The sequence below is a fragment of the Vidua macroura genome, chromosome 12 (assembly GCF_024509145.1).
Source record: "Vidua macroura isolate BioBank_ID:100142 chromosome 12, ASM2450914v1, whole genome shotgun sequence".
Classification (NCBI taxonomy): domain Eukaryota; kingdom Metazoa; phylum Chordata; class Aves; order Passeriformes; family Viduidae; genus Vidua; species Vidua macroura.
The window spans coordinates 19,271,697-19,295,904 of NC_071582.1; the positions used below are offsets into that span (position 1 = coordinate 19,271,697).

The window sequence follows — 24,208 nt, forward strand, 5'->3', positions numbered from 1 at the left end:
ATTCATCTTCGTGCTTTACCTCCAGTTGTCATTCATATACACTTTTCTATGCATACAGCCTGTTTTTATCACTCTTCTGGTTTTATTACAAACTTGTAAGATGTAGGGAAGGCCAATTCCAGAGCTGGATGCCATGCTCAGAGCATGGGTGAGCTGTGGATTTTGTGTGAGTTACCTCGTGTTACCATCATGGTTCAAGGGCTGATGAAATTCACGGTGTCAGTTTCATAGAATCACACAAGAGTTTAGGCTGGAAAATGCCTTTGAGGTCATCGAGTTCACCCATTGACCCAGCATTGCCAAGGCCACCCCTAACCCATTTCCCCAAGTGCCACATCCACACATCTTTTAGAGCCCTCCAGGGATGGGGACTCCACCACTGCCCTTGCAGCCTGTTCTTGCAACACTCCACAGTTCCAGTTTTGAATGCCCTGAAGGATTTTGCACTGTTGGTAAAATGATCCCTTTTGTATTCACTTTTATAAGCCAGTTTTGAATATGGACCATTCACAGTGTCTTGTCCTCACTGTCTGAGGATGGGGAATGCCAAGGCTTGAGCTTTTCTCACAATTTGCTAAGAACACATCAGTTCTAAAGGAATGGGCTGACAAATTAAGAGCAATCAGAGTGGAGCAGAGATTTCAGCCTCTGAACAAGCAGATGAAGGAGGGAATCAGGGACAAAGGAGGTGTTTTCAGCCAGAAATGAGTGGCTCAGTTCTCGGTGAAAGGGGCAGAAACAGGACTATTTAGTGACAAACATACCTGACTCTGTGTTTTTTTAGTTTTTCACTCCTTCAGATACAGTCAGCCACTGGAGTCTCAAGGTTAAGATATTTTCTGCACTCCATCTGCTCCTTCAAGGACTATTGCTGCTGTTCCAGTGGGGTGTTTTGGTTCCAGTCAGTTAAAGTTGAATGGGTTTGGTCATTTCATCTCAAACCCCTCACAGTTCAGCAGCTACAGCAGGACCTTTTCTAAATTTCTACAAGGAAATGCAGACAGAAGCAGCTTCCCATAAACAAACTAAATGTACATTGGGGTAGAAATTCATCTTTTGAGATGTAAACAAGACAAGGACGTGTACATGGAACAAGGAGTGAAGCTTGGATGGTAAGTGCCTGGACGTCCAGTCCCCTCTAGATGACCACTTGGGCTGATGAAACAGTGGTAGACAAGAGTCTGTGTAAGAGAAGCCCAAAAAACAAAGTGAAGAAACAACTGATTAATCTTTGTCTTGGATAAACATTTTAATGGGAATATTTGTGGGATTTAAGTAGCTCGAAAGTCACAACTTGAGGCATGAAGAAGTCTCCAAAAAATAAGTAGTCATCATAACCCCATTCCAACTCCTACTAGTAAGAGTAAGACCAGTAGCTGGACACTTCAACACAGAAGAATTTTAGACTTTATATTGGAAAGGAAACAGACTGGATATTGCACATCTTGAATTTTTAAGTAGCTGGAAAATAATCAAGGATATTCCCTTGCACATAAGTTTGTGGGGTCTTCCCTGTGCCTGCAGGAGGGATGCTCTGACACAGACAGAGCAGAATCAGCTGCTGAAACTTGGATTTGGTTACCCTTGCTGCTAAGCTTTAGACTTATTACCTGAGACATTCTTCTGTTCTGCGGTTAACTACAAGATCCATTTATTAGCTTTGATTTTAGGTTGCCCAGAGAAGCTGTGGCTGCCCCACCTCTGGAAGAGACCAGGTTGGACAAGGCTTGGATCAGCCTGGGATAGTGGAAAGTGTCCCTGCCCATGGCAGGGGGTGGAATGAGATGGCTTTCAAGGACCCTTCCAACCCAAACCATTCTGTGATGGTGATTTCTTGTTTCTATCAGTTGGGAATGCTGGTATTGCTACTGTGTTGCAAAGGAAACTAAGTACTTCCAAAACCAGCAGCCTCTTTAAATGTTTGGTTTGAAAATACAACACAGGATGCAATTTTTACCCAGGGCAGCTGTGTTTGGCTTTGTTTTCCAGTGCATGCAACTCCCTGGGGAGCTGCTGCATTGCTGCCATGGCACTTCACAGGAGGAATGAGTCTGATGTTCATATTCCCTTTGTGTTCACCTTTTACAAGTCATGATCTATGTCTTGTTAAGAGATTTAAAAAGCATTATTCCAGGAAGTTAAGTTTCCAAATTTCTTCATTTCCCACCCCCTCCCTTTCTGCAGGGGATGTTCTGCTCCGCTCCCATAACAAGCTCTACCTCTTCACACGGTGTTTGCAAACACTGCAGATTCTCTGCTTCCCTTTGCCAGCACTTTCCTCCCCAAAATGGACTGTCTGATATCAGCCCTTGCAGTGAGTGCTGCTCTGGGTTTCTTTTCTCTTCCCTTAGGATGGCTCTTTGTGCCATCTGAAGCATTCTGCTCCTCTATTTCTCCATCTAAAAGCGCTGCCAGATTTCTGCGCTCGATTGAAGTTCCTCAGTTCTCTCTTGTGGGATTTCTATGATCCTCTGCAGCTTCTCTTTATTTTCTATAAAGTGATTTGTCCCTGTATTGCAGCACTAAGGACACCAGCCCTATCCTTACCTTCCTCATTCATTTAATTTAGAAATATTTAACATCACTAATGAGCTCTGTCTTGGGGTTAGGATTTTTTTGTTATTGCTAATGCACTTAAAAAGTTATTTGGAAACTTTCTAGCCAGCAAGATGTTCTGCTGTGTTTGAGTTGGACTTTCCTTTGCCTTCTCCAGTGCTGGAGCTCTCATGGAAGCAGAGTTACATCACCCAGCAGGTTCCTTAACAATGTGTATTATGTACTCCACTGTGTAACGGAGGAAAAATCATGTCATTATTCCCTCCAGATATTAAACCCCAGCTCAGCTCAAAGGGGAACTATTTGGAAAGTAAACAGCTCCCTTTCTAGTATCATCAGTGGGTGCTTTTTCAATATCCTGTATAATTTAGGGCTGAAAGCACCTGTCTTCTCAGCCAGATCCACGAGGCACTGAGGCGTGACCGGCTGGAGCCTGGGCACTGGAATGCCCTCCTGCTGAGTTATTTCTTTAGCCATAATCAAGTCACTGTTTATCTGCAACCTGACTTTACACTGCATTTTCTGTGGGTCTGGTGAGACTGAAAAGCTGCTTTTGAGCCAGTGGCAGCAGCGATGTCTGTACAGGCAAACTGGCAAAGGGTCACATCTCTGCTCCCAACTTTCTCTGTGACACCTACAAGAGGAGAAAAAGAGATTGATACAAACCAGTAAGGGCTCTATTTTAGTGTAAAAGTTGGTAAAAGAATATGAAACATGAGCTGATTAGCAGGGTCTCAAAGACTTGAAGTATCTAGTGATTCTCTGCACAATAGTTCCTCATGATATTACCCTGACAGGCCAGCCTTGGTGACAGCCAAGGGGCCATACATTGCTTGAAATAATTAAGCAAAAATATCTCACACATGGCTTCTCCCTGAGAATGTGGCCTTATCAGGTTTCAATTTTATTTTGTTTTTGTTCTGCATTATGGCTTGTTCTGCTTGAGGTTGGTTGTGGGGGTTGTGACAGGGGGCTGGAAGGGAAAGAGAGCAGGATATGCTTCATTTATTTTGGAGAAATACATATGATTTACAGATGAACAACTACTGTGACACATTTTTGTTACCATTTCTGATTGCAGCTCTAAATGATGGTTGTATTAATAATAGATGTGGTGTTGTGGGCTCAAGTGTGGAGATGTTTCTGTGATTGGTATTCTAGAAAGTCTTTTGATTTTAAGACAAACTTTAACAAACTTATGTTGGTGCAGAAACTGAAAAGGATTTTTATCCATTGGAATAGTCAGAATTAGTTTAACTAAGCAGGTAGCTTTTGGGCAATGTTCAGTGGAGAAGGGGAGTAGCTTTGTCTTCTTTCTGGTCTAAAGCCACTGGGAATGTTGATGGAAGCCATGCAGCCATGAGCCAGGGCAGCAAAGCTGCCCAGGTCACCATAGAAATGCTCAGGAATCTCTGATTTAGTTTAAAAATAAAATTTAAGAAGCACAATGTTCTTAAAAAGCTGCATGTGCTTTCCCATAGGACATATCTCCTCACATTAGGAACAAGGATGGATTAACTGGTTGATGGATGAAAGAGGATCTCTTTGAATCTTGGTTTGGAACATGGAGAAAAAGAAGCAGATTTTTGTTTATTTTGAGGCTTGGAAAAATGAACTTGTTTGTTACATCCCCAGTCAAAGTCTTTTCTTGTTTGCATAACTTTGCAGAAGGTTGAGTTTGCAAAAAACAGATGCTGACTTCAGTCCCTCAGGTGGTGTTTTGTGAGCAGTCCAAGTTGACGAAACAGAGATGCTGCCAAAAGAAAGTTTCACATCCCCTCTTCATCCCAGCTGTGGGTTGCCACTCGTGCTCTCATGACAGCACCAAAATCTGTGAAGCCATCAGAGGGCTGGTGCTGGGCTTGGTTTTCCAGGACTGACTGTGCCAGGGCTGGTGCTGGCTGGGGGGAAGGAGGATGTGAGGGCAGGAGGTGACAGGAGGCAGCATTTGGACGAGCTTAAAATGAACAAGGGGCTCCAGCTCAAGTGCTGATGGAAGTGACCTTCAGCCCCTGACAACCTCTGGGCTGTGTCATAGAAAAACGCTCTTTTCTGGCTGTTCTCATCTATTTAAATGGCTGTTCAGAAGCAGAACCACCAGTGCTGGGGTCTGGCAGTGCCACATTTTGGAAGGAAGCTCAGAGATCCAGCTCCTTGGAAGGATCTTCTTGGTCAACTACCATGAGATATCCCTGGCCAGACTTTAAGGTCTCTGTGGCACAATCAAAGCCTCACTGTGGTGTAAGGGTACATTCAAAGGCACAGAAGAAGCTGTACAAACACTTCATCTTACTGTTCCAGCACTAGGAAATAATTAATTAGAATTAAAAATTAATAGTTTTTTACTCTTCCGGTGTTCCTTGAAAGACAGTTCTTCTTCTGATACCTTGAAAGCCAGCACATGGAATTAATTGGGTTGCATCATTTCATACTAGCTGTCAAAACCTCTCAGTAGCTTCAAACTCAGTAGCTGGAGCAGATCACGGGACACTCGCCACTTGGCCTGCAGCTCATGGGTTTTATTGTTCCTGGGAAAGAAGAGGAACAGTTGCAGGGAAATCTGGTGGAACAGATGTAATAATGGATCCAGAACACTCTGCATACAAGTGCTCTGCTTTCTGCTCCAAAACAAAGCAAACACAAGCATCTCTTCATTTTCTCATGTACAACTAAAGTTTTGGGGTTTTTTAGTTGAATTCTAAACTGTTGTTCTGTCTAAAGGTGTGGAATAATTGCCTTGGAGATTTTGGGAGCTTATGCCCATTGTATATGGAATGCATCTGGAATGTTGTGCTACACACCTCTGTGTGCACACAGTTCAGGCTATTGAACGCATCATCTCATTGTTGTTTGGATCACCTGGCATCCTTCCTAAATTAACAGAAATCCAGGGAAGCTGGGTTGCTTCATTTGGTGTAGTTTCATTAACAAGGTATCTTGTCTCTGAAGGCTGGAGTTGGAATCTTCCATTGTGGCGAATTGACATGGGATTTTGCTGATTCCTTTGAACACCTTTCAGCAGAGATCTGCTGGAGGTGCTGATGTCTCCCTCGTCTGCTGGAGAAGCCCCTGGCATGGAGAGACCTGATTATTATTTCAATATTGTCCATTTGCCAGAACACCTGCAGAATGACCCTGTGGACTTGATGTCCCTGGGGCCACATGGCTGGAGCAAAAAACAGCACATGAAAGATCCAGTGCAGGACTGAGGAGACAATCTGAGTTTTCCCTTAAAATGAACCCAATATCAAATGGGTTTGTTTCTATCCATCTGTTCTCCCAAGATATTTGGACCCACCAAACCAAGCCCAACAATGTGAGAAGGGTCAGGTTCCAATCTGGATCCTCAGCAGATTTCAGTAGAATTGGCAAGTGGGTGAACAAAGGGGACCCAAAGGTGGTGTTTCCATCACAGAGAAGGTTGGAGAAGCTTGAGTTATCCCAGATTGGTGCCTGGACCTTCGCATGCCCATCAGTTTAGGAATGCTGGAGATGGTTCACACACAGCCCTCAGGAAGCTGCAGTGACCCAGCCATGAGAGCTCCAGGGCAACAAGAGCAGGAATATTAAAAGTAAGGAGTAAAAACTGGGGACACAGGACACAAACTTGCAATGAATCAGTTTGCATCATTCCTGTACTATGAGCAACTTGCATTCTTAGGTGCTGCTTAGGGTGAAATTCATCTACCTGAGGCTGTATAAAACTGCTGGTGTTCTACTTAGTTTTTTCCTCTTTTTTGGTTTGGCTTTTTGAGATTTTTGTGTGTGGATTTTCTTTTTTTTTTTTTTTTCTTTTTTTTTTTTTTTTTTTTTTTTTTTTTTTGGAGGAATGGGGTGTGGGATTAGGTTCAAGTGTTGTTAAAGGCTCAAGTACTGAGAGCCCCTGCAGAAAATGAAGTGCTCAAGAGGATGGCCATTTTCATTAAGTGGACCTAATCAAGCATAGATAATGGGGAGTTAGACCATCTCTGAAAATCATGATGTGTGTCACATAAAAGGGTTGGAGACTTACTGTTATAAGTTTATTTAAGTGAAGAGAGATTTGGCTTCTTATGGATTTGAATCCTTCTAGGGACTATTGGCATGGAAAATTAAGAGGGATTTTGCTGGAGAGGTGCCTGGAGGCATTGCCTCTGTCTTGGTCATATTTATACACACAAAAAGAACCCAAAACAGGATTGTTAACCTCTCAAACTTCTCCAAGGCATTGAATAGAGGCTTGTGTTTCACTGAGAGAAGGCAGGATGTCATCTGCTAGAAAAGCAATTTCATATTCTTTATCATGGGCTGTGATGCCCTGAATCTCATTTAAGGCTTTGAAGTGCTCCAAGCCCTCTTGCATTATCACCAAATCCCCTCCAGTGAACGTGTTCAGGGTAAGGCACATATCTTAAAGGAAACAGCCATGCAAGGAGCCTTCCCTGTGATAGCTGAGACGTTCGTGCAGACATTGCAGAGCGTAATCTAAAACTTCCTTGGCTGCAATTAAGTAAATCCTGTGTCCTACAGCACTGAGATAATATCTCCACAGAAATGCTTTTTAAAAGTTTCCTGTTTCCATTGTGTTCTCTATCCCCATGGGATAATATTCTCATTCACTAACTCCTGGGACCTTGAAAAAAATAATAATTAATACAGCTGTGAGTCAATGGGATTCCCCAAGTTTCTTTTTTGGTTTTTGCTTAAGGAGCATTGCAACATAGGGTTTATTTGAGCAATCTGGGGGGATGCTGGGGTTCTCACACAGTTGGCTGAGCCCAGGGACATGAGAGGGAGGCAAGGGAAATGTGGATTCTCAGGATGCACATCAGACCCTTTTATCCCACACTTTGTCTGCATTGGCAAAGGTTTTCCCTCTCCCTGTCCCACCACTCTGTTATTGGGGAAGTGCTGTCTTGTGATGAGCACACTGGTACCTTGTACATGTGCAAATCAACCCCAGCTCTGCTCTGATTCAGTGAATGACTTCACCTGCCTCAGTTTCTCCAGCTGTAACAAATGATGACCAGCACAAGGATATAAAAATAATACCACAGTTCCCAAATGATTTTAACCCACTTTTCTGCATACCCCTGGGCTCTCTACTCAGCTTGGAAGCCAGCAGCTCATCCTTCAGGAGGATTCTGAGCTTCTCCAGTGAGAGCTGTTGGACAGTGGAGCCTTTGAGCAGCTGCCTGGTGGCAGATGGTGCCTGGTTCTGCAGAGGAACCCAACCCACAGATTGTTGGGTTTTAGTTGGACAAATTTTTAGTCCAACTGAGTGGTTGGACTCTCCCTGATCTGCTGGAGACACTGCTCTGAAGTGAGTCTCAGGAGGAGACCACTGTGTTTCCCAGGGCATTTTGGATCTGCTGCTCCATCCCAGGGAAGAAGAGAAAATGGTCCATAAAATTTCCATTACTCTGAAAAGCAGAAACATCTGTTGGAGCCTGCAAGTGAGGTTGGAAGTGGTATTTACCAGCAAGAAGCTGGCAACTCGTCTGTTCAGACCCTGTGCAAAATAACTCCTGCTTCCTCCCATGGAAAACAACGTGGAGGAATCTCTGAGTCAGGATCTGCCCCAGGCACTGAAAGGCAGCAAACTGCTCAGTCTTAGCCAGGCTGTGTGGATGGACCCACGCTCGTGGTGCATCTGCCCAGGCTCCAAACGAGGTGCATCCCATGAAATCCCAGCTCAGCAATGGCTGTTTCTAATAACAGCCTTACACAAAGTCAGCTGTTCTGCATCACGCACTCTGGGTTTAGGAACTCAGCTCTTTAAAGCAGAGTCTCAGAAAACAAGCTGGATTTTTAAATTTTTTTTCTTTTAAAGGAGGGAGTTGGAGGAAGTGGCAAAGTTCCCCAATTATCCAGAGAGCTGTGGTTTCTCCATTCCCAGGTAAAATGTGTGTTGGGAAAGGGCAATGGGCTGCTTTTTAAGATAGAGTCTTGGGTCTGCATGATGCTTCGTGTCTCCACACAGAGCCCATGACTGCCTCTTCCATGGTGATTTTGGTGCTAAAATGGCAAACACCTTCCCTGTGATTGCAGAGCTGACCCAGCAGAAACTGCTAGAAGAGTTAGAGGTCCTCAATGCAGCAAGTTCCCTTTTCCTCCTGTTATTCCAGTGGTGTCCTGCTGTCCTGGCTGTGTGAGGTTCCCAGAGTTATTCTGGACCCTGATAAATCAGACCTTCAGTATGGAGAAATGACCTGCACCTGGATAAGCCAAATATCCACCTAAGTTTTAAAAGAATGAGAGGTATGTGTAGGTCTGGAGTAGTCTTGGTTTCTCCTGTTCTCCTGTTGCTTCTCGGTTTGGTCCTTCCCCAGACTCCAGGTAAGTCCAGGTGTGCTCTGGGTGCCCACCAGAGCAGGTTTTTCTTGGAAAAGGGCATTGAAATCCCAAGGCTGGAAGCTACTCCTCTGGGTATCCTCTCCTGCCAGGTGGGGGTCTGATGAAGTAAGGCAGGAAGGCAATTAACATCCTTGGCTTTCATCACAGGATGATTTGCCAGCTGCCTTGTCCAGTCTGTTTTATTGTGAAGCATCTCATTAAAAAGCAAAAGGGATTTAAAAGGTGGTTTGAAAACCAGAGGTGAGAAAGGCTCTCCTGTGTTACTGGTGTGGTGTTTCATGGGCACAAGTCACTTCATTTGTTCACATCCCTGCCTTGCTCCAAGAGCTCAGATGAGCACTGAGTCAGCGTGTGCTCAGCAGAGGCTGTTCCTGCACTGGGACATTGGCTGATTTTGGAATTAAACCAGTTGTGAGCTCTGTGCTTAAACTGAGCTGGTCACCTCTGACACGGGTTGATTTAACAGGTTATTTCCTTGGCTTTGTGCAAATCTTTTTGAGACCTGACTCTGTGGGTGCTGCTGCTGCTTCCCAGCCTTGCAGGGCTGTTGGAGGAGGTGTCTGGGTTTGCCCACCCTGCTCCAGGGGACACAGGGACACTGAAGGTGCCAGGGAAGGAGGCCAAGTCTGTGACAAATCCTGATCCCCCTGCCTGGGGCTGGTGCAATGCTTTAAATCTATTTTTTCTCCCTTCCACCTGTGCTGCACAGCTGAAGAGTGCCTGGAGGATGCAGTTGTTTAGAGAGTTCTGTGCATCCCTCTGGAGCATCCAGGCTGAGCACTGTCAGATGCAACATCCCAGGCTAAGCCATTAGAGTGACTGTACATGGCATTTCTCTCTGTCCTTTTGCCAGGTTTTCTTCTGAGGATAATATATGTGCATTGCAATGTTGGCTAACAATGCCAAGGACTGCTGGAGGAAGTCTTGCAAATGACCCTTTTTTTTTTTTTTTTTTTTTTTGGTGAGATAATCTGTGGGTTATTAAAAAGACATATATTTAAAAATCCTAAAGTCAACAGATTTGCATGAAAAATTGTCTGCCTTGCCTGGCTTACTTGACACTTTGGCTGTCTCAGAACAGATGGGACAGCATCCAGCTGTGGGAAAGGAAATACATTTAATGTTCATATTGTGGTCATTGAAATGTGAGGGGCACCAACGGGCTCATAAGGAACCATAGAGAAAATCCCCAAAGCCTATCAAAGCCTAGGTTGCATAATTTTGACATAGCAGCACTGCTTGGAGTAGCTGTGCTAAATCTAATGGATGTCCAGGCTGCTCTGCCCTGTCATGAGAGATTAGGTTTGATTAAGACCAGTGTGTTTCAAGAAATCATTTGTCCCTGCAGATCCACGCAGGATGTTCTTTGGGCTTAAAGGAGAACCTCTGAGGAGGCAGAAAGGTGGTTCTTTCTGGAGGGAGAAAGCATGAGAGACAGACCGGATTGAAAAGAGGAAAAGGACCCTCAACTCTCCCTAATTTTCATGAATGTTACCAGTAAAAGAGAGTTCTTCTGGTGGAATCAATCTCTTGCTGCCCTGGTGGGTAGGAGCTGCTTTGAGTAGCTTTGGCTGTGTGGTGCTTTTTTGGACGTATAGAACTGATGCCAAAATAATTCATTGTAAGAAACCTCAAAGGTGAATTAAAAACTGGCTTCATCTGTACCATCCCTTTTCTCTGCCTTCTCCAGGGAGTTTTGGCAATGAGGGCAACATCCAGACCCATGAGATGGCCCTGCAGCATGGAGAGACCCTCCCTCACTGCAGCTCCTGCCAGCCAGGCAGAGTCAGTCCCCTGCAGTATTTCACAGCTCCCCTCTTCCATTTTTTCCCCTTCTTTTCACTTAGAAATGAGCCTGGATTTACCCCTTCCTGACTCTTGATAAAGTTGATCAATGGACCATCTCAGCCATGTGTAGTGGGCAGAACAAAAGCTCCTGAGCATTCAGATCCACCTCCAAACTGCACAGCTTGAGCCCATCTCCACCTTTAGTTACTCCAGACCATTCCCATGTGTCTCTGGGAAAGATGTGTCCCCTCATCTCTGTATCTGCTTAAAAATTCTATCAATTGCCATTTTTCTAAATCCTTCTATCAAAGAAATTCTCTCCCCTCCCTCCTAAATCTCTTGCACTTGGAACTTCAGGGAACAGAGCAGATGCAGTTTGATGCCCTCATCCAAACTAATGATTTGTTTCTGGCCGAGAACACGTTACCATCAAGGGGTTTTAATATTCTGCAGAATTTAGTGGAGGCCAATAGAGTAGGAGGGGGGTTAGATGCTCTGCCTTTGCCAAGATGTTTATGCAGCAGGAATGTTATTTATGTAAATCTGGAAGCACTCTTGAAGCGATAGCCTCGTTCTTGCATCTCAGACTTTTTTCATTAAGTCATTGATCTTCCTTCAAAAAAAAATTTTTTTAAAGAAAAAAATCCCTCTGAAAACCTAAAACTCGAGCATGAAAAGTACTTGGGGAAAAATATTTACTGCATAGCTGCTCCAAGCTACCCACATTATACAGACCACTGCAATTCCTGAAGAATGCTGGAGTAACAACTGCTGGATTTGGGATTTCACACATCCGCTCCCCTCTTCCCCAGCTTCTTCCTTTCTCCTTCTAAATGAAGTTATTGCCTGGTCCAGCATCTCACTGTCCTCTTTAAGGGTGAGCCTGTTTCACCTAAACAAGCCATGTACACACATTAAATTAAAATATGAAATATAGGAAGTCCTGATGCCTGGAGTATGTGCACAGGGGATGAGCACCATCCTCATCTCCAAGCTGTTTCTTTCTCACCACCACAAGGCCCTGCAGAGACCATGCTTCTTGCAGGAAGCAAACAGATTCTGGCACAACTCAGTTTGTACTCCTGGCTTTTTTTTTTTTTTTTTTTTTTTTTCTTAAGATGTGCTCTCCTTGTAAAGTTTTTAACATTTTATAAATTTCCTCCCTGTACATAACTGCTGCTCACTGCTTTGTCTGTTAAAACCCAGAAAGTAACAGGAAAGTTTATCAGGATAGATTGGAGGGCACAAGGTGGACTCCTGTGGATGTTTTTTGTTGCAGGGGAAATCAGGCCAAAGTGTCAGAGCAGGGCAGCCTTGGCCCTCTGAGTGCTCATTGAGTTATCCATGTGACATGTGTATATCCATATATATGGATATCCATGAGGAGACAGGGATATAAACCAAATGGGGTGGTGGCAGGTAGAGAAGACCTGGATGAAATGTTGCTCAGAGGCCAGGGTGTGTGTGAAGCTTCACAAATTCAGTCTCAGCTGCCCTCCCTGGACTGACAGGGATAAACAACTTGCAGGAGCACTTCTCCAGAGCCCATTATCCATCCTGAAGAGGTTTAAAAAATATCTCCAGAAAAGGCTAGTGGCAATTTTGGATCATTCTATGGATACACTGAGAAAGATCAGCAAAGCTGGTGATGCTGTGACCTGCTCACTGCACCTTCAAGTGCCCAGTGAAATTCCCACTGCACAGAAGACTCTCCCTGGGCAGAATTGTTCTGCACACTGTGGAAGTCAGGAGCTGGAGAGAAGTGGATGCTGTGTTTCAGGTATTTGAATGAGATGATTTCCACCTAAGAACTGTTAACCTGTGTTCTGCAGCCAGCAGACATGGTGCTGTATGTTAATACAGTGTGTGGGAGGAAGCAGCAAGTCTGACAAACAGCACATTCCTGAAAACCAGTAACATGATGAAGCACTGGTGGATGGAAGGGAGCAAGGACTGGAATACCCTGGGAAATAACACTGATCAATAATGTCAGCTTCTTGGGTCAGAGTGGAGTTTAGTCCACACAACTCTGATTCCTGATTTATTGGGAAATTCTTCCTTGGAGCGTAATTCCTGTGACTCCATGCAGATAGTTCACCTCACTTATCTTTTGGGGATTTGCATTATCTGCACCAGCAGCAGAATTTGACCATATCTGATCCTCTCAGAACCCAAGCCAACCCAATGGCAAAATATAAACATCTGCCTGGAAACTATTTTTGCAGGGCATATATGGTAATGATGGGGATCCAACGGCAGCAGAAATGTACCTACAGATAGCACTGTGAGCATCCCAGACCACATCTTCTGCCTGTTGCTCATGAATTCTTCCAAGTATAGCACATTTGTGAAGCTCACAGCAGTAGCAAAGACAGTGAAAAAAAAAACTGTGACAACAAGCCAAGTATTAATGCTTTTATAACCCAGCAACCCAGGCAACAGCAACAGGAGTTGTTTTATAGTCAGCACCTGACTGCAACAAGGCCATCAACATCCAAGCCTGTCCAAAGCTGAGAGAGAACAGGGAAACATCTTGGATCCCCCATTAATTAACCCTCTGTGTTTTGTGGTTTTGCATCCCAAGGCTTTACTTTCAGCACAGGAGGACAGGAGTGCTGTGGGCCAGACCCATGGAGGTTGGCAGATCACACCAGATGTGCAGCTGCCTTTAAGCTCCAGCCATAGAGCTAAAATTAGCTTTTAGAAAAGAATGTTAAAAGCAACCAAGATGCATTTTTTATAGCACTTTTTTTTTTGTCATGTATTTTGTTGGGGCTTTTTCTTCTAATAGCAGGTATGAGACCAATTATCTCCATTTTCTCTGAGCAGTTGTTACTGAGGTTTATTAACATCTGGAGTTTGACCTGGACCATCACTGTGTGGCACTGGTAGCAAACAGGATTATGATGTGGCAAGGGGACATTCTTATGTGCATAAAGAATTCTTGGACTCCTTCCTGCTAGGGATGCTTGGATCCCTCAGAGATGGGTGTGGGGTTTATGAGGAGGGGGAGGAGGGGTTACTTGCTGGTTTTTGAGTCTCGATGGGTAACACCCTACCCGTGGGGCAAATAGCAGGCAAATCAGAACCAGGAAGTGATGTGGCACATGCACATGAAAAATGATGGGTGGGGAATGCTAACCAAACTCAAAAGGAACTTGGGATAGGTGCCAGGTTGTGCTCTGGTTCAAGCCCTTTGCTTGGCTCCTAGCTCATCTCAACTCAGTGGCCCACTCAGTAAAACCCATCTCTCTCAGATGCAGCGAGGGGCAGGAAGTCTCTGGTTGTTTTTGTTTTGAAATCCAGTTTGGACTGGGACGTGCTGGGGACCGTCCCTTGGACAATTGATTACTCATGGCTCCTGCATTGCTCAGCACCTTCCAATTCCCTCTCAGGCCCTTCATCTCGAGAGCAGCTCCTGCCATGTGCTCCTGATGTGATGGCAAAGGCTGATCAGCCGTGCCTGGTGAGCTCAGTGCAGTCCTACAGCAGGGAATGGCCCCAGGAGCTCAGCCAGCAGCTCTAGCCCTTCACAGGCTTGAAGGGAAATCTGGAAGTGGCTAGGCTTGGAATATCACTGAGGACACCTGCTGCCCTCACTGGTCATTAAACTTCATAGCTCCTCCTGACGTGCAACTTTCACTCCAGTGTGGCTCCCTGGCCTTCATAACAGGGTGTCCTTCAGATCCCCAGTAGTGCCAGCCTCCTGTGCCAGTTTAGCCACGATCATGGAAGATCCAGGTTTGAGGGGATGGTAGATGCCAGGTGTATTTATACAACTCTGCTTATGAGCCCTGAAATCAATCAGTGCTGGATCACAGCTTTTCCAGCTCCTTCATCTGGGAAATCCTGACATCACCGTGGGATGACCAGAGCACAGCAATGATCAAACCCTGCATCCTCTCCTGAGACACTGGGATTCAGGAGGACCTGGAAGAGATGCAGGAGGAGGATTCCTAGATTTCACATGAGATCCAGTTCCAGCTTTATGGACCTACCACATCATGTGAAAGGTGCTAAGTGACCACAGCATGAGCCAGGGTTTATCTTCTGAAGACAATTATTCATTAGAAGGAAAGACTGTGGATTAAAGAATGTCCTTCAAGAAATGCTGAGCATCTGAGCCCAGGCAAGATATGATTTGATGAAATAATTAAGAAAACATGCCTGGTTTCCTTCAATGAAACATGCAAGCCATCTCTAAATGCTCATTTGTTACGTAGAGATTTTACTGCCTGGATTCTAATTTTTCACAGCTGTAAACAGAAGACAAAGGGTGGTGGAAAAAAACCAGTCCTAAGTAGGAAGGAAGAGGTGTGTGATCAGAAAACCTTTGGCAAGTTAAGAGGATTAAGAAAGGCCCCAATGTTCTGATTTTAAGTTCTCTGAGTTGGACTAACATCATGGATTAAATTTGGGTGGTTAAGAGGAAGAAAATACCTCATTAAAAAGAAGCAATTGGGTTTAAAGTTGTTGTAAGACAATGGCTGAAACAGCTCAACTGGAATGGTCTCGCTTGCTTAATTCTGGGGTTTTGTGTGTGTGTTTTAATGCCCTCCCCCACCTCTTCACTCCCACCCTAAAAAGCCTGCAGGGTTTGCCTTAAAATATATTACTTTCATTCCTTCTGCCCTCTTGGTATTGCTGTATTTGGGATATGTTGAGCTCAGTGAAGCTGGTGTCAGGAAATCTTTGGAATGGGCACTGTGAATGCTGAAAATTGGCACTGGAAAAATAAGAGTCCAGTCTTATTTTTATCCAATTATTTCAAGTCCACATCTTCCTTAAAAAAAAAAAAAGGATTTTTACACCCTTCTTCTTTGCAAGGTAGTAAACTAATGGTAATTAAGGAGATGATCACTGCAGTGGGATTAAACTCTGCAGGTGAGGAGGAGACTAAGGGCTAAATGCTGCCATCCCTTTCCCAGCTTTCTGAAAACACCCACCAGCAAAATCGTGGGAAAATTGGAGGAGTATTTATGAGGAAAAGCAGAATAAATACGGACCTGAAAGAGCCGGAGCAAGCAAGGTCAGCGTGGCTAGAAGGCAGCCAGGAGGCTGTAGGGTAGTAAACAGCCAAGCAAAAACCAAAAAACCTCCTGTGTCTGTGATCCCCTTTCCTGAGAAATCACCTGGGAACCACTTAATGCTGGTGGAAGGTTCCTGTGGCAAGGTTAGCCCTGATTTAAAGCTCTCAGGTGGCTCCTTGAGGAATGTTTACTTGCTCTTGGAAGCCAACAGGAGAAGAGTACCACGGCTTGGGCAGGTGTGAGTCCTGTTGGCATCCTACTACGTGGAGCTCCGTCCAAGGAGGAGATCAGTCCAAGAGGATGTCAGAAGGTGCCATAACCCTCCTTGGTTAAGCAGTTTTGGGTTGGAAGGGGATGTGTGTGCTCTTCCCATTGACACACGTGGACCCTCTTCCCTTGGACCATCTCCGTGTCACCTCGGCTGCTTCCTCCTGCTCCTGCCCTCCAACCAGGCAGGCTTTTTTCATTTTCACACTGGAGGCAGCTCAGTTCCTCCGAGAGCAGCTCCCTCAGCCATAGCATCTTGCCAATGGAAAAAGTGACACTAAAAATAAACTTGTTTCAGAAAGAAGCAAAGGCAGCTTCCAAAAATTCCCAACTAAAGAGGAAAAAAAGAAAGTAAACCACCACCACCCCAGTCTAGACAGCTGCACTAGGTGGAGGCAGTAACAACCAAAAGGAATAAATTAAACTGTGGTTAAGGGGAGAATTTGTCTCCCCTGATTGCAAGACAAAAGAAACCCAACTCCTTGTTTGCAGAAAGAGATGTTTGGGAATTTCTCAGGCCAGCTGAGGGCCTATTAGAGTGATGTGAACTGGAAATGGAGCTGAGGGCTCTGGCTGGTTGCACGACCCAGCTCCGGACCACACACAACACGCGAGGCTTTGAGGAGGCAGTGAGCAGTGGTAGGTGGCAAAGCCATCTGTTACTGCACTGAGGAGCAAAACGGGCTTGGGCTGCGCGGCCTCGGCGCCGTCACCGGTGACAAGGGCAAGGTGACAGCGGTGTCCCTCTCTCCTTCCAGATGTCTTGAGCTGCTTCTCAAACTGCCCAGCAGCTGTAGCTGCACTGTAATTGGTGGATGTGAGTTGTGACCCTGGTCTGAAAATCCATGGGGTGATGGATTCCTCCTTCTTACCCTTCCAGTCGTGATCGAACCAAAGGTTGGGTCCTGCCCATGCTCTGGGTGGATTTTTCTTGTTCATTTTTGGGTTATTCCTGCTCAACTGACAGAAGTTTGTGCTTTCTGTGTCCCAAAGCTTACCTGTATGTGCTTGTGCCACACAAATTTTTACTCCTTCACTTGATTTGGGGTGGGCAGGTTTCATCCTGTCTGAGTGCTCGTGGACACTCCAGTGGGAAAACTTTACCGTATTTGTTTATTTTTTAATGTCTAAGGGGGCAACTAAAAATTCACCTAAAGAAACATCATGGTCATTTTCTTAGTTCTATTTCTCCTCTTAATGAACTTTGTTGTTGGTTTGTGCACGATCTGTGATGTAAAAATGAAATATCTATTCCAGAGTGGACATTAAAACAAAATAATGGAAAGAAAATCTAAATGTTTTGGATTTAGGAACTGTACCTGGGGCTGGGCTGGGCATTGGTTCCCATCCCATATCAAATGTAGCAGAGGGAGGACCTGCAGGCTGTCACACTTCTTGCCCTCTGTCTTGGCCATGGGCAGCTGACATAAAAACAGGACCAGCTCACCTGCCCTCAGTCATTAAGGGTCCCTTGGCATTTGATAAAAGCCTCAGTGTTTGCCCCAGTGTCCAGCCTGAATTCCACTTTGCTTATTAAGATTTTTCCTACATGAAACTCATCTCATGATTTCAGCTGAAACCCAGATTTTTCTTTCCCTTTCCCACAGCCTCGCACTGCAGAGGGGCTGCATTTCAGTGGTAAACAAATCATGGGGAGTTTTGGTACAACCAGTTAGTAAAATAGCTTAAAAATGCTGACAACCAGCTGGAAAAAAGGGTCTGTAGTTGGCTTATTTATTCACTGCCTGGAAGTTTCCTTTTAAAGTTGAATTATTGATTAAAAATGGGTTGTTTGGGGTTTTTTAAGGTACTAGCTGTTTACAACCAGACATGTAGAGCCAATAAAATCCCAGCACCTTGGCACAGCAGGAATTTGGTGTCAAATCAAACCTGTTTGAGAACCCAGGGGCTGTGGTGGTGTTTCCAAGTCCCAGTGAGGGCATTGCTGGCACAAGAGGCAGTTGGAGAGTTTAAATTCACAGAGTTTGATGCTCAGGGAGGTTTGGTGAAGTGTCCCTAGTTATGGGCTTGGTTCTGGTGAGTGGTCTGGATTTTTTTGCCTGGGATGTGGTAACACCTCAGAAATGGGGTGAGTTGGCTTGGGCTTGTCTTCTTCCTGTGCCAGGCAGGTTTAACCAGCCATGCTGGGGGTTTTGCCTGCTTTCCCAAGGAAATGAGCCTGATATGAACACGTCATCTCCATCAGTCCAGGTTCTTTTTCCCTTGTGAGACTTTCTGCATTTCCTGCAAAATAACTGCTGGTTTTGTGAGAGCCATGGAGTGAGGTGAGAGGTCCATGTACCATCCCACCAAGGGACCAGCTGTTGCTGCATCCTGGTGTGAGACTCCAGACAGACAGGGAACACTGTGGGTGCTTCAGCAAAAGAAGATTTACTTAGGATTTGCTTCTGCTTTGGCATGAAGTGACCTGAGATGCACAGCCACAGAAAATCCCTGCCTCAACAAGTGCCACTGCTGACAGGAACGCTTGGATTAAGTATTTATGGCTACCTGGAAGGAGCCAGGCTGCTGAGGGCACACCTGGACATCACCAACCCAAGTTATTTGGTGTAAAGGGGAGCCCAGGACAATCCCAGGGATAATAAATCCACCCTGTGCAAAGAGAGAATGAACGGCGGGAGCTGTTTGCGCTGCAAACACTGAACAGCCCTGGGAGCTCAGCCCTGGCTCAGCCACAGCCTCCCCTGCCCCAGCCACGGGCACCAGGCAGCCCAGACATGCTGGAGGTGGATAATCATCAGGATGGGTCTGTGTGAGCAGGGGATAAAAGGCATCGTGCCACTGCTCTCCCACCTGATCTGCTTCCTCCTCCCCAGCCCCTTTTGATGTTTGCTTTCACAGCCATTTCTTACAATGTGAAATTCATCCTGGGTTTAATGGTTTGGGGATGATGTGGTTTTTCAGATTAACAGAACAAGGATGTAGAGCTCTGAAAGATGTCTCTGCTCTTTATCAGCTATTTCTTTCAAGTACAAAATGCTTTTTCTTTCCCTTTTTGTTCTGCAAAGGTGGATTCTTCCCCTGCCCTGTTTACTAATTAAAATTTAGTTGGTAAAGAATAAGCATATTGTCCCTGCCAGGGTTTGATCTATTGTTATTAGGGCTCTGTGTTGTTACAGATGAGATCAAAGAATTTAATTTATGATGGGTGGATAGGTCAAGTTCAGTCGTCTGAAGCGAGTGCAGGGCAGAAAGCACAGTCAGACAATGATGTCTTAAGCAGCTGCCCAAGCAATGAGTTCTTCCTTGTAATACAGCCCCACTTTCTCCAGTTTTGACTCAAGAAAGTCAAGCTGTCCTCTGGATATAAATATTTGAGGACAGCTGGATGCAGTATGAGAAGCCCCCTCTGCCTTCTCTTGGTACAATATCAACACCACCCGAGGAATCCGTGCTTCAAGATAAAGGAAAATCCTGGGATCATGACTGAGTGTTTCAGCCATCCCAGTTCACAGGTTTGCATTGTGTCTGAGTGCCTGCTGCAACTTCCTATGATATTTTTAATGTGATTTTAAAACATCCCTTGAGCTCACAGCAAGAATCTCTAATTAAGACCTAAAGTTGATGCTGCAAAGCCTTAGTCACACCCTAATAACAAAAGGGGAATGGGGTGGGAGGTGAACAAATTTATTGGGTCTGCTTATGGTCTCTAGCTGCAATATTTTCCTTGAACTGTGCTCAAAGAGGAATGGGTTGGATTATTTCCATTTCATCTTTATTTATTGCACATCAGTGTGCAGTGCTGTTGTGAAACCAAGCAAGACACCCACCTCTCCCCTATGCCTATGGAAACCATGAGGACTGGCCTGGGATGAGTGACTGGGGAGCAGTTTCTGGGCTCTGTTATTGGGACATGTCTGTGAATGCATGGCTCACATAGCTGGATACGTGGGGTGTGCTCTCCCTGTGTTCTGCCCAGCTGGAGCTGGAAGCTGTTTTGGGTGGGAACAACATCCCCCTGTGTCTGTCTGGAGAGCACTCAGCACACCATGGGCTGGTGGAAGAGGCAGGACAGCTTGGGGCTCTGGCTCTGCCTGGGATGGAGCAACAGGAGGTCCCCTGTCAGCTCCAGCCCTGGGCTTTGCCTCTCTGTGCTCATTTCTCTGTCCCACCAAGTGCTGTGGCTTCTCTGGGCCAGGCAAACAAGGCAGCAAAGCTGAGGCCTTTGTGTAAGAGCCAAATGCAAAATGTCACCAGTTTGAAACAACAAAATCCCTTTCCCTGACCTGCTTCATAGAAAATGAGGAAACAATGTCAGGGCTCCATGGAGGGGTTTCTGTGGGTGAGCACCTCCCTGCCCTGATGTGGTCACTCTCTCAAAGGGTCCATGTTTTCCCTGCTCAAGATTTGGGTTTTACAAATGTCCCCATCTAAAGCCCCCAGGGTGCCTTCTCCCTCACAGGGTTTCTGCTCCAGGTCCCTGTGCCTTGGCTGCTGTTTCTTGTTCAGTTTGGTGGTAGTTTGAGCTTGTAATGCATCTTTTTTCTCTCTGTCCACTCCTACTCCCAGGCTGCAGCCTCCCTTCCTCAGTTGTACCTGGCATTGTGGCCACGATCAGGAAACTGATCTGGCACTAAAAGAAAAAAACAGTGGAAGTTTCTCATAAATTGGGATGGGTTTGTTTGTTTATTTTGAGGGGAGGGCAGTTCCTCAGGCTGGCTCAGAGTGTGGTCACACAGAGAGCAGGGGATGCTCAGGGGGTACCTGGTACCTGCATCTCAGCAGGTGCCCTGTGTGGTACAGAAACACTTTCCTCCAGTGGCTGGTCAGAGGAGTCAGAGGATTGGCAGTGGCATTTCAGCTGTAGCAACACAACTGAAATACATTCAGATCCTGGTGACACCCTTGGATCCTGATTTGCCCTTTTCAGTGACTTTTTCTTTCTTTGACATTGAGAGTCAAGCTCTGTGAGCTGGAAGTGCAGCTGCACAACCCCACACTGCTGCTTCGGTTTGGGAAAGGTTTGGTCAGGGCTGTTCTCCTGTTGCTTTCCATTTTCTCAGTCATCCATTCCTTGACTGATATTCCACAGCTGTAACAGGGCAATGTTGGAAGAGGTGATCCTCTCAGGGCATTTTTTTAACCCAGGGAGAAGCTGTAAATATGTGATACCTCAGCATGCCCTTGTAAATCTTGCAGCCCACGGGCTGGATCCAAGAAGCTCCCACAGTCTGGACCAGCCTCAGGGATGCTCACACACATCGTGTTGCTCATCCAAACCCCAACCCCAACACTCTTAAAATTTTCTCATTATGGCTCTGACTTCCAGTCAGCTTGGAAGCTTTAAAAGGGGAACTGGTGGGTGGTACAGTGTCTGTCTTAGTGTCTTCCTTGCACTTACTGCCTCTTCCTTTCTGGAATAAAAGCTTCAGTTTTATTTCTCATGACTTTACGATGCATCATCTTGGAAATCAATCTTCCCCTTCAATTTTCTTAATAATGCTGTCAAAAGTCATCAGCTAGAAAGCATTCGGTGGGGAATGCAAGAAAACTTTTCAAATTTCTCCATGATGAGCAAAAGGGACAAAGAAAATCTTTTACAACTTAGTTTCTCTGTCTCAGTAAAATAAAAACAGCCCCCAGAGAGGCATTAGTAACTGTTGAGAACCAGTATTTACATGTAGTAATTTATCTTCATGTTTATAGAAACCACAATTAAATATTATTTTTTTTAAAAATCTTCAGAAAATTATAATTAGAGATCTATGGCCAAATTTTTCGGGGAGGGAGTTAAAAATTATTTTTCTAAAAAGGCTTTTTAATGTCTAGGGATTTGTGTTTGTTTCTGTTGACTAATCTATAAAGTAAACTGCCCGGGCCCTGAGGTGACTCACGGGCTGTGCAGATGGTGAGATTTGCTCTGGGCTCTCCACGTTCCTCCAGGAGGAGGAAGAGCTGGTTCCACCTCCTCATCCCCTGCTGCAAAGCCAGAGGGTGTGTGAAAACCCCTCCTGGAGACCCAGCTGTGGGAATCCTGGGGTTTCCAGGCAATTACATTTTTGGGAAGCTTGTGCTCTGACCCAATGTGAATGAACTGGGATGAGCTGGGGGCTTCTGGAGGCTGCCAAGGTGGGAGCCAAGGGAGGATGTGGCTGTGGGGGAGCAGAGCAGCTCCTGGAGGACAAAGCTGGCTCTTCTCAGTCTCACCTCACTTAACTTGCATTGCCCAGAAAGACATGGAGGGGCTGGAGCATGTCCAGGGAAGGGAACAGGGCTGGGAAGGGTCTGGAGCCCCAGGAGCAGCTGAGAAAAGGAGGCTCAGGGGGGACCTTGTGGCTCTGCACAGCTCCTGACAGGAGGGGACAGCCGGGGGGTGGGAACAGGGAACAGGGACAGGAGGAGAGGGAATGGCCTCAAGTTTCACCAGGGGAAATTGAGGTTGGATATCAGGGAAATATTCTTCACCAAAAGGGCTGTCCAGCACTGGAGCAGGCTGCCCAGGGCAGTGGTGGGATCACCATCCTTGCAGGGGTTTAAAAGCTGTATGGATGTGGCACTTGAGGACATGGGTTACTGGTGGCCTTGGCCATGGTTGGACTCAATAACCTTAAAGAATTTTCCCAGCCTTAAAAGGTCTATGATCTTCTCCAACCTAAATGGTTCTCTGATTCTTGTGGGCAGGCCAAGGGGAGCTGAGCTCTGTCTCAGTAATGAACTCTGACTGTCCAGGAAAGCATTTATTTTTGCAAAATTTAAAAGAGGGAGGGGTGGGGGAAATAAATGGATCTGTTTATAGGTGTATAAAAAAGGCAGAAAAGTTAATGCTAACATGCATTTATTCACTTTCCCAGAGCCAAAACATTTGCAGGATGGTAATCCAGAGCACAGGTGGTAAGTGATCAATACCTTTATTTACATTTTTTTAAGGAATGGCAGGACATGGAGGAGGTGAATGTATAGCAGCCCTATAAACACATTATATTCGTGTGTGGATGCTGTGGGCATTGTATTGCAAAGACTTCAGGAGTCCAACTCTACAAGTCAGGTAAATATGATGGTTTTTTGGTTTTTTTTTCAGTACACAAGCAGTTTTCAGAGCACTGGACTGGACACCAGACAGCAAATCTCAAGAGTTTTCTCCATTTTCCCCAAACTGGTAACGACACTGAACTTTTTTTAGTCTAAATAGCAGAGTCCCCCCCCTGCCATATGCAAAATCAGCCCCCATCCAAACCCACATTATGTCATACCCATCCAAATGCCACCTGAAAATCAGCTTGAGCAAATCTGTCTTGGTCTGGGTGTAGTGAAAATCTTTGGGGAAAATCATTCCAAAATGCGAAGGATTTCCTGTTGTTTTTACTGACAATATCTGCCTTAAAATGGAGTGAGCTCTGGCGTGGGTCTCTCCCTCTTCCAGCTGTGGGGTTATGGCACGAGCATGGAGGCCCAGCCCAGGTGGGAACACTGCAAGGAGTGGTTTGATGGGAGCACAGGGGTGGCCTGGCAGTGGGTGATACCACAGGGAGAAGTGGTTGAGCCAGGGAAGGGTCTGAATGCTTCAACTGCAAATATGCTTAATGTTCTGTGCTTTGGAGAGAATTTCCTAGGATTTTCATTCATCAGTTTGCCTGGTTTTTAATGGGAATGGGGGTTGTTACCTCACTGTTCTGGGCTCAGGCTGATGGAGGGCACTGGGCTCAACCACTGCTGTGGTTGAGGCTTCACCAGTAATCTCTGCCTGGAGCTGGAGGACGCTACAAACACTGCCTGGTCTTGTGAGATGGGCAAATGCTTTATTTTCCCTCTGTTTTGTGAATTTCCTTAATGTGTGTTGATGCTATATGTTATTAAAATCGATGACCTCCTTCACTCATTTCCTCTGCTCTGGACTCAATTACTTTTCATCTTTTTCTTTTTTTTTTTTTTTTTTTTTTTTTAAGTAAGTTGAAGCTGATATGAGAGAAATAATATCCAATCTCTATTTCTAAAGATACAGGACCAGTCTGTCAGGCTGTTGGCACAAAAAAACATTTGTTTTATTGTTGGGGTAAGTAAATAAGAACAAGAAGTCTTAAGTATTGGCATATGTTGATACTTGGCCAAAAGGGTCTCTAAACAATACATTTTCTATTCATTCCAGAAACCTCATACTCTGTTATTTCTCATTTAATGCTGTTGGCAAATACCCATGTCACCATCTAATTCTGACTGTAGTTCAACTTTTTTAGTGCAAAGCTAATCCTCATTATAGCTGTAAACATGTGTTT

General features: G+C 45.3%; 1 protein-coding gene across 7 annotated transcripts in view; it reads left to right on the top strand.

Annotated features, from left to right (window-relative positions):
* Window positions 1-23,987, top strand: part of ASB7 (ankyrin repeat and SOCS box containing 7) — a 69,187-nt gene extending 45,200 nt beyond the window's left edge. The window contains exons 10-14 of one of the 7 annotated variants that reach the window (XR_008439059.1): window positions 8,369-8,434; window positions 8,587-8,796; window positions 22,866-22,886; window positions 23,017-23,094; window positions 23,932-23,987. The gene's annotated coding sequence lies outside the window, so the exon portion shown is untranslated. Of the gene's footprint in view, window positions 1-8,368; window positions 8,435-8,586; window positions 8,797-9,745; window positions 9,828-10,582; window positions 10,659-22,789; window positions 22,830-22,865; window positions 22,984-23,016; window positions 23,341-23,881 lie in introns of those variants that run through there. The other 6 variants (XR_008439062.1, XR_008439058.1, XR_008439061.1 and 3 more) reach the window with 6 other exon arrangements.
* The last annotated feature ends 221 nt before the right edge of the window (window positions 23,988-24,208 follow it).